This window comes from Xenopus tropicalis, chromosome 2 (assembly GCF_000004195.4).
Source record: "Xenopus tropicalis strain Nigerian chromosome 2, UCB_Xtro_10.0, whole genome shotgun sequence".
In the NCBI taxonomy this organism is placed as follows: domain Eukaryota; kingdom Metazoa; phylum Chordata; class Amphibia; order Anura; family Pipidae; genus Xenopus; species Xenopus tropicalis.
Window position 1 is genome coordinate 55,674,261 of NC_030678.2, and position 11,167 is coordinate 55,685,427.

An 11,167-nucleotide genomic window follows, 5' to 3' on the forward strand; every position below is an offset into this window, starting at 1 on the left:
GTACTTGATGGTAAATAAGCTGCAGGAATCCATATTGGCCGCAAAACAATCCTATTGGGTTTATTTAATATTTAAATGTTTTAGCAGAATTAAGGTGTGGTGATCCAAATTACAGAAGAATCCCCTTTTTAGAAAACCCCTAGTCCAAAGCATTCTATATAATAGATCCTACACACCTGGTATATAGTTGCTCTCCCCTAGATCCTAGAGTAACTAGACTAGTAACCCACCTGCAGCCCTACTTTTCCCCTCAGACTACCTCTCACCGTACTCTGGGATTGTCTGAGCAGGACAGTACAATGTTTTGGCTCAGAAGCAATTGTCTTTATGCCAATATTTAACTTTTGATTGCATTTATTATTAATCCTGTACCGTTACAGTCCATTTTTAACTAGATAAGTTTAACTGGAAGCCTTTTCTATAGCCTAGCCTACTATATGAAATGTATGCTGTATGATAATACTGCCAGCATTTGCTACACACAAAAAGTGGCCTAATATTTTCCCATTTTTCTTGCTTGGCATGATAAATTGTGTCTAATACTCACTTCCTATGACTAAGCACAGAGCATTTTCTTTAAATGTCAACATTTTCTACTTTTAGCTTATTACAAATAAAACGGATTGCACTTTTGGGATAGCCACTGACTAATGGTGAATCAAGTGAAAAACTAACATGATACTTATACTTATAACCAGGTTCTGTTTGTATATCTAATAAGGTCAAGTCAGAAACATTTGCTTCCAGCAGGGTTTAGACATAAATGCTGGGGGCATGGGGAAAGTCTGGCACAACTTATGAATCAGTGCACACTAATTAGATTTATGTTCCGCTTGAGCTCATTTGTTTAGTTTAGGTGAACACAATCACTAAATATCTGAATCAGGTTTGTGTTCACCTTTTTTAATGCTGCTAGGTATTTTCTCATGCATGGTTTCTAAACAGGGATTCCTACTTCCAGCTCTCCATTAAAGCTACGGTGTTTTTGTGGAGAAGGAATAACTGCTAATAAATGAAATTCGAACCAAAGCGCAATGTTCATTAGATTGTTGTTAATGTCAACAATAAGGGGCTGATTTACCAACTATAGTTAACTATCAACAAGCTGTACTACTTACACTTTTCTCAGGAAAGAGTTAACAGTAGTTTAAGATTTAACGGTTTGTTTTCCACACTGGAATGGTTTGTTCAAAATAATTTTTCAAATCGTTAATCACTGCATGCGATTTGCTTCAGGGGTTAACAAGTGTTAGTACAACGCGCTACAGGGATATTAATGCACTCAAAGCAGTCGGACAAATTGTATTAAAAAATGTGTTCATTCCTTAACCCTTTAATGACTGTCAGGAAGATTGTGTTGAACACTTTAAACTTTTGTGAATCCTGGAAGGGAAAGAAAATGGCCTATGCTCCCTTTAATGCATTAATAATAATTGAAGTAGTTTTTTTGGATTTACAATGAGAAATAGTAGTTATCAGTGTGCTGGAAGATTTATTTCCCAGTTAAAAAAAAAAGCAGCACATAAAAAATGTCTATGAATTTTACAAAATATTTTTGGCAAGTGATAATAAATGCATTTCAATACTTTTTTTTTCTAGACTGAAGATTCAAGGCAAGAAGAATGTTTAAAAAAAGTTACCACTGGAGTTGTTCGCTCAGTAATCAGTGTAGATCCTGTATATCTGTCAGCAGCTACATCTGGCTACTGGGTCTCTAACTCCATTGCCTCTGTTCAGGGATGATCACCAGTGGTGAAAGACTTGGGCCAGGTTCACTGAAGAGAATAATGACATAAGGATTCAGAAAAATAGCAAATTGATTGAATTATATTGAGATACATTGCCCTTAGCCTAATATGTTATTCAGCATCTCAAACCAGTTATTCTTTTGAGGTCCTGAGATATATACTGAATTGATTTGTTCATTTTGATAGGCCAGTTTTATTTCACTAAAGATTGAATGGCTAGGAATCCTGCAAGATTCCAATTGTATCCTTTATAAATCTGTCTCACTGTTTCACAATGTATTATCATTATTTCCCTTATCTTCCTCAATTGAAGATCATTGTTCTTGTGTGCTTGGTTAGCAATGGATATATGTAACCATGAATTTTTTGTTCTGTTTTTTTTTTCTCCATCAACATGCATGAAAAAGAGGACTACCCAGACTTTGGCGTGCACCTGGCATACAATGTAGAAAACTGTGTTTGCAAAGCAACAGCTACATTGTCTGCTGGGTTTCATGCTGAATGGAGATACTCGTCCATACATATTATGTCTATAAGAGCATAGTGTGAAGGTAAGAAAGTTTGATAGTTGTGCATTTATACAAGATATAAATATATGAAGCAATAGTTGTTGTGTTTTAGTTGTCTTCTTTAACATGTTCAGATTGTGTTTAATTTATGCGTTAGATATAAATAAAAAAAATTACGTTTGCCCCTTTGCAGTGATTTATAAATGCATATAAATATCATTTGTTTGTATGTTTTAGTAGCGAAAAGTTTGTGCTTATTTTTAAGTTTTATGCTTTTTTTTTAAGCATAGGGGCGGATTCTTGGTCTGCGTTTAATCGAGAATCTGCCCATGTGGCAGGAGCCATAGAGTGAACGGCAATTGATATTGTTCTGGCTATAGCCCCAAGCCCTTCCCTGTAGTGCGCGCATATCCCTCATATCAGTGATTGGCCAGAAGGTAACACCACCAGTGACTGGGTTCAAACAGAACACAAAGTAATTTGAAGAAAAACAATACACACACATGTAACATTTGAGCACTTTTGCAATTTTTTTTCTAGTTTTAATGATGTAAGATGTTTTACACTGCTAGTTGCAGTGCCCATTGCAACAGAAGCTCCCCCTGATATTCTGTCTGGCTAGTCAATCTTTTGTGACTGGGATGATAGAACTGAGCTGAGAAGAGGAAGAGAATACCACTTGCATCAGTTGCTTAAGCCTCTTGTGTTTAATCTGGACACCTTATGTAAATGTGCTATATATTAACAATATAAAACTGCTAATATCATAAAAACTAAAAAATGTAGATTACAAATGTTCTTAGAAGCAAGTAGTTTGAGTGAGTAAAGTTTGCATTTAAGTGCCACGGTAGATTCATGCAGCACAAAAAAACATAAGTGATGGAGACTGTGCAAACTGCCTTTAAATACTTCTGTCTGCAGAATTCTAAAAGTGACTAGAAATTCAAAGACCTGAAAGCTGTTAAACATGTGAGTGTGTAAAAGCACTGTATCAAACAAAATATTGGCATACGGGTAGCTTAAATAAATGTGAAATACCAGTAGCTGGAAGATTAAAAGAATAGGTGTGACAGTTTCATGCTTGAAGAATGCTGGAAATGCGCCAGAAATGACAATGTGGGCGAAAGTAAGGTGGGTGTGAGAGGTTTAATGAGGTCAAAGGTAATGAGTAGAAAAGAAAGTTATGGACGAACAGGTTACAGGCAATATAATCTAATGAATAACATTGAGCACCTTGGTTTTGCAAGAAGATATCGGAACACATGTTTGCTCAATACACAGGTGTGTGTGTGCAATGCAGTGATACAGTTATATTAGTAAGGGAGAGTATAGGTGTGGCCAGTCAGTGTAAGTGAAAATCAAACATGAATTATTAAAAATAATAGGCTATTTAAATGTTGTATTTTTAGGGCAATAGCAAATGGTGTATTTTGATTACTTCTGCTTGTTGTGATGGTCAAACACCCTACCCTGCCTGGCTTGCTTCACTGGAATGTGTCGCTAGTTCACAGACAATTTGCACCTGAAAGCATGCAGCAGTGCATTTCTTTAGGAAGTGAAAGAATGCTCCCTATACAGTAAATGTAAAGTGCTCAAACAAGAACTTCATCATCACCAAACAAGGTTTTGCTTTAGGCCAGTTGCTATTGCTTTAGGTGTCTCTAGGCCAGTCCCAATAAAGGTTTCTACATTAAAAGCTTTTACAGTTGGGAGAGGGAGCTGTTTCCCTGTCAAGGTTAATATTCCCTGGCACTTCAGTAGAGGCTAGGGGTGTTGGGCTGGAGCGACGGTTTTCCCTAGCCTTTAAAAAAAGGAAGTCACCATATGCTAAGACACTTTAGACCCCACTTGCTGGAGTAGTTGGTGCTGTAGAGTTTGAGATGGAGGTATGCCTTTAGTATGAGAAGTTAGTTTGAGGAAAGATCTATACTAGCTCGCTTTAGGAGTGTAGGAGTAAGCATCCCAGGCCTTGTCAACTGCTGGCATAGAGACTCAAGCAGTTTGGTGCAGGAATAGGAGATTCTTGGAGTAAAACACTGCTGTGATCATCCTTCTAGCATTAGGGACTACTTACATAGTAGCATAGTAAGTTAGGTTGAACAAAGACGTACGTCCATCACGTTCAACCATAATACCTATATATAACCTGCCTAACTTCTAGTTGATCCAGAGGAAGGCAAAAAACCCCATCTGAAGCCTCTCTAATTTGCTGCAGAGGGGAAAAAATTCCTTTGTGACTCCAAGATAGCAATCGGACCAGTCCCTGGGGCAACTTGTACTAAGAGCTATCTCCCATAACCCTGTATTCCCTCACTTCCTAAGAAGCCATCCAACCCCTTCTTAAAGCTATATAATGTATCAGCCAGCACAATACAGGGAATTCCACATCTTCACAGCTCTCACAGTAAAAAATCCTTTCCAAATATTTAAACGGAACCTCCCTTCTTCTAAACGGAGTGGGTGCCCTCATGTCCGTTGGAAGGACCTACTGGTAAATAAAGCATTAGAGAGGTCATTATATGATCCCCTTATATATTTATACATAGTTATTATGTCACCTCTTAAGCGCCTCTTCTTCAGGGTAAACAGACCCAACTTGGCCAGTCTTTCTTCATAACTGAGACTTTCCATACCCTTTACCAGCTTAGTTGCTCTTCTCTGGACCATCTCTAATTCAATAATGTCCCGTTTAAGCACTGGAGACCAAAACTGAACAGCATATTCTAGATGGGGCCTTACCTGCGCTCTGTAAAGGGGAAGAATAACACCCTCCTCCCGTGAATCTATACCCCTTTTAATACAGCTCAAAACCTTGTTTGCCCTTGCAGCTGCTGCCTGGCATTGCTTGCTACAGCCAAGTTTATTATCTACAAGGACTCCAAGGTCCTTCTCCATTATGGATTTGCCTACTGCAGTCCCATTGAGGGTATAAGTGGCTTGCATATTTTTACATCCCAGGTGCATGACCTTACATTTATCCACATTAAATCTCATCTGCCACTTAGCCGCCCAGATTGCCAGTTGGTCAAGATCTTGCTGCAAGGATGCCACATCCTGGATAGAATTGACTGGTCTGCAGAGTTTTGTGTCATCTGCAAACACTGATACATTACTCATAATACCCTCCCCTAAGTCATTTATGAACAGTACAGAACCCTGAGGGACCCCACTGAGAACCTTATTCCAAGTAGAGAATGTACCATTAACAACCACTCTCTGTACCCGATCCTGTAGCCAGTTTTATATCCATGTGCAAACGACTTCACTAAGACCAGTAGACCTTAGAAAGCAGTCGTTTGTGGGGAACAGTATCAAATGCTTTGGCAAAATCCAAATAGATTATATCTACTGCATCCCCACTGTCCAGCTTCTTACTAACCTCATCACTTATAAGTCAGTACTACCCCTGGGTGTTGCCTGAGTGTCATCATACTGTGAGAGACCCATGTAATGCATGCTATACCGGGAGTTGCACATGGCCAAGTACAAGGAAGGTCCAAGGGTCCCAGAGAGTACCCCATCTCCTAAGAGCATTGCAGTTTATTTACTGTATTAGTATGTAGTGCCAGCAGGTTACACAGCTCTTTACTTATGTAGGTTTTTAGATTTTTGATGAACTTGGTCTTCCATATCTAAAAGTGGCATCTCTGAAAGAATCACATATTCCCAAAGGTGTGCCACAGGGTACTGGAGAAACAGTTGGTGCGGTACCACTAAAACTGTTAAACAAGTGGCTGGGTGCCATCATTTAGTTGACCATTGTCATGTTGCCTGCTAACTAGCCTGGATGACACAAATCTGTGTCTGTAAAATATTATGGGTCATTTATTAAGACAAAATAACATGATCCGAATTCTTTAAAAACTCTTTGTTACCATCTGTTGCCTCCACAATAGGTTATGTGGAAGAATGGTCATCAAGGGCATGGCTAGCATGAAAGAGTGGCATCTTTGAGAGTAACAAATAGTGCAGCGTAGATAGCTGCTTAACTGCAAAATACATGCAGCCTTTGCACCCAGTACTTAACAGAGGTATAGGTAGCTATAACTGGCCAGGTATATGACTTTATGTTGGACCCATTAAGTGAGTGCACCATGTGATCTCTATATTATATAGGAGCTTTACTGTGTTTGTGTAATACAGAAATCTCTCCTACAATACTACCTTTACTGGTTGAATTATCCCATTGAAAAACAACAATCCAGTTAAGCGTGAGGCACCAGAGGCAGTAATGCCTACTCACCAAATTTTCTGTGAATGGATGTGATTTATTTGCTGCAAGTTACAATTCATGACTGATTTTAAATAAAAGGTTTGCAGTTATTCACTAATGTAAGCATAAGAATTGCTCACATCTGGGGAACCTGAACTTGCACTGATGGCGCTCATTGAGATTTGCAATTGAGAATCATTTCTTTGGATCAGAGCTTGCCATTTTAGGGATTTTAAGACCATGTTACAGGGTAAAGAATTGTGAAAGAAGCAGGTTAAAATGCAAATGTTTCTATTAACATATTGGTGTTCATGCGATTTTTTTAGGAAATTGCTTATGTTTGAAGTCCTGCTTAGACTAGTGAAATTTTAAGGTAATAGTAAACCAGCCAGAAAATCCCATGGCCATTTATTATGAAAATTACCTTTAGTAAGGGACACTATGCAGTTTTAATCAGTAAACAAAGAGTTACAATAAACTAAACATTTATTAGATGTTAAATTTGCAGGTCTCAACCTTTACACAATATGGATGTAAAAGATCAATGGCATGTACTATTTGCCCTCCTTCACCAGCCATTTCCACCTGATATTAACTTAGCTTTGCTAGGAAATTAAACAGCATATCTTTTTGGGAATCCCACCATCTTTGTATTTTTGCAAGAGAATTCAGCACTTTGTTCTTTTGGAATGCTATTGTATTTGTCTTTAATTTGTCAGCGATCTCTACAATCTGTTGACTTTGCATCAACTGGAATTTCACTATGACTTGTGAAAGGTCAGTATAGATATTTACATACCTAATGAGTTCTTTAGGAACCATGTGTAAGCATCAAGCCAACAATGTCACTTTCTCCATCTATTTCCTCACAATGTTTTGTAATGTAATGACAGGGAGGGACACTTCTTCAAAAGTAATTAGTAGTAGATATAAAGCATCAATATTCCACAGTGCTTTTATATCATTTACAGCAGACCCTGCCCCAGTGAAGCTGATGAAAAGTGAAGTCCCTGCCAGGGAATCCAAAGTCACTATCACACATACACCAGTGCAGAAGAAAGCCAGAGTACCTGATTTATGTACTAGTTATTTGAGACTATTTGCTACCTGGTATTTATTGCCAGCAAGTTATTGTGTCTTACCTTCTTTTTGGAAAGCTATTTGCCAGTTTTTTACTGGTGCTACTGTCAACAGGCAGTTGACAGTAGCTTTACTAGTCCATATGTGGTTCAATGTTGTATGCTAAAAAAGTGCTCTGCAGTTGCAGAAAAGGGACAAGCAAAAGCTGACAAAATGTGACCATTAAAGTGTTAAATATAAGAGGTTAAGATAACACGAGCAAGAAACAAATATGGGAAAAATGAGGCAAAGGGAGAAAATTGCATAGCATAAAGGCAATTAGATAATGACTAAAGGAAAATGGGAAGTAGAGGGCAAGAATAAATTACTTTGGATGTAAAGATGGCCATACACGGGCAGATTTCAGCTGCCAATTTGGGTTCTTCAGACCGATCTGGCATCTTATCTGCCCGTGTAAGGGCACCTCCAAGGGGCCTACCCAACCAACACCTTGCCTAAAAATCTGGCCAGATCTTTATTGGGCAGGTTTGATTTTCCTGTCTCTTCACTCATTGATTTTGTCCAGTGGCCCATATTCCAGTTGTAGCCTGATATTGCCCACCAAAGTTGGGCATATTGGGAGATGATTTGCTTGTTTGGCAAACTCACCAAATAAGTGGATTGCACTGAGAAAAAGTGCATGGGGACACAAAACAGATAGTGACAGCGTTTAAACAAATGGATTTGATAAAAGTGGGGGTGGAAAAGAGGAGAAGGGTAATTGGTGATCAAAAGCTAATAAATTAAGTGAGAGGAAGCAGAAAATGAGAGGGGGTGACAGGAGGCAGAGAAAGAGGGGAAGATAACAGGCCACAGAGTCTTCTTCGGCGATTTCGGGAAATCGCGCCGCCGCGTGTGCCATCCCGCCGCCGACTTACATGTTCGCCGGGCGACTAATCTCCCCGTGTGCCAGAGCCCTAAGAGGTTTTCTGGAGTTAAGACATGATCTCATTCAGTAACTGAGAGAGACAGAAATTAATTCACTAGCTGAAATAAAGGGCGTGTCAGTATGATGGGAAAAGAGAAGCCAAAGTACAAATGCAGTAACAAGCCAAGGTAAAGGCAGGCAGTAAAGTGTGCAGTCAGAGGGTGTGAATGGGCAGCAACCAGGCAAGGTTGACAACAGGAGTCAACAACACTGAATGCAGGGCTTGGTGTCTATAAATACCCAACATGCATGCATATAGATATAGGGGCAGATTTATCAAAATGAGTTTAGAGCTTAATACATAAGAACTCACCCACATTCTATTCATTACTATGGGATTTTTAGAAGTATTTATCACATGGTGAGTAACTTTTACCCATTGATAAATGTGCTTCTAAAATCACAAAGGAATGAATAGAACATGGGTGAGTTTTTATGTATTAAGCTCTAAACTCATTTTGATAAATCTGCCCCTATATCTATATGCATGCATGTTGGGTATTTATAGACACCAAGCCCTGCATTCAGTGTAAGTTGTTGACTCCTGTTGTCAACCTAGTGTATCTAATGAAAACTGGTACATATTAGATATTGTAGTTTTGCCTAATCTCCCTCGCTTTTGCTTAACATTCCCATATTCCTGTTGGTTGAGATGCCAGTTTAATAAAGGTTTTTTTTTATAAAGGCTAGAGTGCTAGCTAGCCGAAACATAAGTCTCCTTTAAATAAAACTACTTTTTTTGTATAAGTGCTGCGAGTGCTGACCTTCCCTTTGGTACATACAACATTTTTTGGACCTGCACCCAGGCACCAGCAACCTACCTACACGTGAGTGCCGGCATCTTTTTGAAAGTTTAAACTGCTAAGCTTTGCATTATTTATAAAAATGTCTGAAAACTGACTCAAAGCTGGCATTGCACACTATCATATGCCCCATATATCCGAATGCACAAGAATAAAACATCCTAAATATGTACTCATTTTTGTTTTCAAAAAGATCAAATTTAGGGATTTGTATCTGCTAACTCTGACCTTTTTATTGGATCACCATTTCTTATTATCACAGTCCAATGCAAGGAAAACCTTATTCAGAAGAGCCTAACCCCTGTTTTCCTAATATTATTATTATAACATTAAGGATGTTGCCCATCATCCTGCATATCAGGGTAGGCATTGGGGCAGTAGCTTAATATCCAATTCAACAGTCAGGAGGAGCGTTAGGAAACCACCAAGCTAGTTTCTCTGGTGCCACTATTTAGGACATATCTGCGTAGTCTCTTTTCCTAGGACATTACTTGACTCCCTGCCTACATTCACCTATTTATCTTTTGCTCATCTTTTTGAGCATTTTTTTAAAGAATAGGCAGAATGTCCATAATTGCTACTGCTTGCTAACTTATGGGTAAACCATTAGATCTGTTAGAAGCAAGATTAAGCATGTGTATATATAGATTTTTGCTTTTTATTAATTGAGCCCCATTACTAGCAGACACTAGAGTTTCATATCCACTTGTTTTCTTTAATTGCATGGTGCTGCTGTACGTCAGATAATTATGGCATGACTATACCTCCCAACTGTCTTGATTTTTGCGGGACAGTCCCAATTTTGAGCTCAGCCCGCTGTCTTGGATTTTTATTGAGAAGTCCCTCAGTTTCTCAAATGTAACTAGATAAGTAGGCATTTGGCAGAAAGACCAGAATACACAATGCCTGCATTTAGATACAATTGTAATTAATAAGTTAAACAGGTCTCTTGGGGTAACTGAGACTTATACTAATAACACATAAAACTGAGACTTAAAACTAATAACACATAAAACAAGACCCCAAAAACCCCTAGAAATGTGTTCGAACTGTACATAACCTGCCAAATTTTGTAAAATGAGTGTGGCATTTAGGGGGTGTGGTCACAAAATGGGCATGGCCAAAAAAATTGCATGCTACACGTGACATTTTTGTCCCTCTTTGCATTTTTCAAATGTTGGGAGGTATGGCATGTCTGGGCACTTGAGGACCTACATAAGTGCAAAATACTTTTTACCACTAGCCTCCACAGATGGCAGTCAGTTAGGGGCCAAAAATAAAATAAATGCCCTAGTGCTAGTTATGAATTGTATTATCAGCTGTAAACAGTTTATTCCTGTTGTAAAACCATGGCCCAATCATGCTTTAGCAGTATCAAAATCCAAAGATTATTCCAAGGTTCTAGCATTGTGACATTGTCTGTACATGATCAGATGGTTATAGTAAGTTGGGTTGAAAAAAAGACATACGTCCATCACGTTCAACCATAATGCCTATATATAACCTGCCTAACTACTAGTTGATCCAGAGGAAGGCAAAAAACCACATCTGAAGCCTCTCTAATTTGCCGCAGAGGGGAAAAAATTCCTTCCTGACTCCAAGATGGCAATCGGACCAGTCCCTGGATCAACTAGTACTAAGAGCTATCTCCCATAACCCTGTATTCCCTCACTTGTACTGAGAGCTATCTCCCATAACCCTGTATTCCCTCACTTGTACTAAGAGCTATCTCCCATAACCCTGTATTCCCTCACTTGCTAAGAATCCATCCAGCCCCTTCTTAAAGCTATATAATGTATCAGCCAGCACGACTGATTCGGGGAGGGAATTCCAGAACTTCACAGCTC

General features: G+C 38.8%; 2 non-coding genes across 2 annotated transcripts; both read left to right on the plus strand.

Annotated features, from left to right (window-relative positions):
- Positions 1-1,653: 1,653 nt before the first annotated feature.
- On the plus strand, positions 1,654-1,717 carry mir222 (microRNA mir-222). Its single transcript, NR_049618.1, has one exon. It is a non-coding gene; the product is annotated as a microRNA mir-222 (primary transcript).
- A 444-nt stretch (positions 1,718-2,161) lies between these two features.
- mir221 (microRNA mir-221) lies at positions 2,162-2,254 on the plus strand. The gene has a single exon (NR_049697.1). It is a non-coding gene; the product is annotated as a microRNA mir-221 (primary transcript).
- The last annotated feature ends 8,913 nt before the right edge of the window (positions 2,255-11,167 follow it).